This window comes from Magnolia sinica, chromosome 17, assembly GCF_029962835.1.
Source record: "Magnolia sinica isolate HGM2019 chromosome 17, MsV1, whole genome shotgun sequence".
Lineage (NCBI taxonomy): Eukaryota > Viridiplantae > Streptophyta > Magnoliopsida > Magnoliales > Magnoliaceae > Magnolia > Magnolia sinica.
The window spans coordinates 53,562,148-53,566,253 of NC_080589.1; the positions used below are offsets into that span (position 1 = coordinate 53,562,148).

At 39.0% G+C, this 4,106-nt stretch overlaps 1 long non-coding RNA gene across 1 annotated transcript; it reads right to left on the reverse strand.

The window, feature by feature from the left end:
* Positions 1 to 2,167: 2,167 nt before the first annotated feature.
* On the reverse strand, positions 2,168 to 3,901 carry LOC131231558 (uncharacterized). Its single transcript, XR_009164436.1, has 2 exons — positions 3,346 to 3,901; positions 2,168 to 2,808 (listed from the first exon to the last, which is right to left on the reverse strand). It is a non-coding gene; the product is annotated as an uncharacterized LOC131231558 (long non-coding RNA).
* Between the last annotated feature and the right edge of the window lie 205 nt (positions 3,902 to 4,106).

Here is a 4,106-nt window from a genome sequence, read left to right on the forward strand (position 1 = left end):
CAAGGACACAACTGGAATCATAATCTTATCCTATCCAATTGGTAAGAAGAGATTTGTCAGATCTCTGAACTTCTCATGGATCTAATCATCAATAGATAAAAGTGGTGAAGATTTGGAAGTAATTCCGTCACCTAACCATGCCCAGGAGACGATGACAAACAACAACAATTTACCAATCTCATAGCTAATCATAAGAGAATTGTGAAGGTTAGGAAGGATTCCGTCACCCTACCATGCCCATGGGACGATGGAGAACAACAGGTCCTACTAATTTCACAATCTCAATAGTGGAAAGAACATACTTAAAGCTATCGCAGATCCATTGTAATTTAAGTCACAACAAACCATTAAAAACTAAAAGTATACCTTCATAATCAAACTAGAATCCAAAAGAGTTTAACAAAACATGAATCAAAACCAAACAAACATCCTAATCACACTACAAGCTTCGCCTCTTAACTATAGCTAAGAGGTTTAGCTTGACATGATCAAGCAAAAATCTCTAAAAAATAAACTAAGCAAAGATTAAAGAAAAGGAAGGAAAGGAAGAAAGCACCATAGCCGGCTGCCCCCCCCTCTCTCTCTCTCTCTCTCTCTCTCTCTCTCTCTCTCTCTCTGTCTTCATGTGTGCTAGATCCTGGATTGCCTCCACGGTTGCCCGTTTCCACGTCCAAGCTTAGATGATTTCCGGGCTATTTCTTTTATAGGCAGCATGAGGCTAGGTCGGCTGGTGAACCGACCTTGGTTACGCAGCCAGTGCGTATGTCTTACGCAGCCGCGTGCGGAACCAAGAAAAATAGCAAACTTGCTGTTTTGTTTTCAACTGCAGCCGTGATCATCCAAGTGTGGGGTTGACTCATCTTTAGGATGTTTTGGATTGCTGAGAAGATGAACGGGTTGGATCTCCCCATCGGCCAGCCGTGGTGGTCCACCTGGATCGCCAGATCCGTGTGCAAAACAGGGCTCGCGCACGAGGCTACGCTGGTGATTTGTGGGGCCCATGATCATGATTATTTGAGAAATCCAGTCCATCCATTGAATGAGGTTAGAAAAATCTGTCGGGAGGACGTTTTGCAACTCAGGTTCGGTGTGGCCCACGAAATTTTTCATTACACCGTCTATCTTCCGTTTGGAAGATTGGAAATTGTTCTCCGCTTTCTTCTGGGATTCTGTCACCTAGGCCATGATCATAGGGCCCTTTAAAGTCTGATTGACGCCCCCGTTCTTCCGTACAATTGATCATGGTGGCCCACGACAAACCGTCTGCAAGCTCTGTTTGAGTGTTCACAGATGAGAAGAAGAGGGAATTTGAATTCCTTTTGAATTCGATCAAAGGTCTGTTGACGGACTTTACCAGTTCAGTGCATTGCAAGTGCACAGCCAGTGTGCACTCTCACTCACGTAAAGTGGATCCCACCTTGATTTTTTTGATAAAACCACACCATCCATTAGCTTTACCATCCTATTTAAGTGGTTAACTCCAAAATTGAAGCATATCTAGAGATCAGGTGGGCCCCAAATCAGAATTTTAGGGGCTGATTTGTCAGTCGCACCACTTTCACAAGGATCCAATGGATGAAATTTGACGTGTACGGTTAATTTATGGTCCTCGGGCTAGATATAAAGTTTCGAGCCGAACGGATGGTGGGAACCTTATGATCTTGCATTCTGGATGACTTTCAGGCCTGTTTAACGTGAATGGCGTGATTTTCTCAGATTTCTGACGTATAAATTCTTTGATCTCAGTCCCCTGGGGTCCGTCCCTTACCTTGGTGATTTTAGAGTGTTAAATTCATATTTTTAGCACCATTTTTCAGTCCAGGCTCCTAAATACACCTTGCATCATAAACACGATTAAAATAGGGCATTAAACGGTATCATGCTCGTAAAATCCAGTAATAACTGGGGTTTAATATGCAATATTTGACCATCAATAATAAACGATTCATCCAGCTTAGCAACCACCTGAATAGGATGAAAGTTAGACTTCTTGAAAATCAAGGAATAAAATTCCATTGTGTGTGTCAAATAGACTTCATAATGCAGGATTTGCTGTAAATAAGGACAGTTTCAGATTTTGATGAACTACAAGCATGAAATGTGAGCCTGTAACTGTAGCTGTAGCAAAAGCGCCTAACCAAGAAAGCAGAGACTTCCTAGCAGCATAAGTAAGAACCAATCAATTTTATTTCGTTGAAGATTTCAGTGATCATTTTCAGCAAATAATCCAAACAAATATCATGCCACTTAAAATGCAACCATATCCACCTTATCTACTTACTCCTAAATATATACTACAAAATTTAGATCCTGCTGTAATGAATAAATGGCATGCCTTCCATCATCACGAATAAATCCTTGATGCCAAATTGGGCTGACCTGGAACCCTTCTAACACGGTTATTGAATTCCTGTACAAAATAAATGAAAGTCAAGGTTTCTTGCGGGTATCATAACTTAGGATGGCAAAAAAAAAAAAAGTCACTCCATTTCCATTGACAGATTTATTTCATAAAAAAAAAAAAAAAAACCAAGATAAGAGTAATCGACTCCTCATGGAAAGCAAAGACCCCTGATGATCCATGCAAAATTCAACAAGTTAATGAAAGCATCACATTAGCTATACACTCATAACTTTAGAAACATACTGTTTTATGATAAAATATCCTGACATCTCCCCAAAATGGGAACTTTCATTGTTCCAGTTCCATGGTAAAATATCCTGAAAGCATCACATTTACCTATACACTCATAATTCATTGTTCTCTTTAAGTTTTGCAACTTCAGCCTCCAGTTCCATGGTATAAGCCTAGCAGAAAAATTAAATTAGATAAAACACAAGCATGCATACTAGGATATGAAATATTGTAAACTCTGAGGTGGTTACGTAAATTTTTTTTTTAAAATAATGCAGCATCAACTGTGCTTTAGTCTCCATATCCCCATAGTTTCAAGGAGTAAAGATCGTAGGTATCAAATTTGATTTGTGTGTCCTTTTTAAGATGTAGTCTGGGTTTTAGTTTGCATACCTTTTGTCAGATTTAAGTGATAATACAACTCAAAAAATGAATTACCTATAAGCTGGTATAAATAATTTTAGCCCTATATTCCTCCACCTCTTGCTATATCACCAACACATCTTAGCCATTAACAATGCTGAGAATTATGGGGAAGCATCTACATGCAGCATGTCCATGACATGATAACAGCTAGAGGCTCTCAACTACCAAGATACCACGGCGCTACCTTGGAGGTTGACTCTCAACTACCAAGATCACCAAAAGTGCTCCCCCATACATACAGTCAAGGAGAAAAAAGACTAGAAAACATGCATACACTAGCCCACCTAATGACTAACCAGCCTGATTTCCAGGCCTAGGTAATGTGATCAGCTGACCATCTGATGTGGTATGATCCTTTTGTCGAAGGACAGAAAATGACAATCCACAAAAGCAAAACACAAGGATTTAGGGAAGTAAAACAATTAGAAGAAATAACCCAATTAAGTTGGAATCATGTGGAAAATAGACAGAATGGTATCATACTTCATAGTCGATGTTATGTTACTTGGTCTTGAGGCAGCTTCCTTTTGCTTGGAAGAGCAGACAAATTGCCACTAAATATTATTAAAGAACACAAAAACTAGATCAAAATTAAACCATGTCAGTCTATTGAAAAAATTAAAGATGAAGGTGCTTGAATGTGCACAACATATCAAAATTTGAGAAAGGTGTCATGCTACCATGAAAACAATATACATTATGCATTGACTACCATACAGATGTATTTCTTCTCTTTACAACTCCATTCTAATGCTTTGTCAATGGCCAAAAAGAAAAGATAGTACATTACTTTGTTTGCTGTGCTTGGGAAGTATGAGAGACTTGACTCCATGTGAGGTGGTGCAGTATCAACATCTTCTAATTGAACATCTTTATTATTATCTGGTGCTGCTGATAGTGACATTGAGCTCCTGCTATTAAATGGCGCAAAGGGAAATGTGCCTGTTGTGGGAGACTGTTGAACCTGCAAAATAAGATGTAAAAATGAATATTTTGTAGCAGCAAAGACACATAGTAAAACAATTTCATTACGAGAATGATTTCA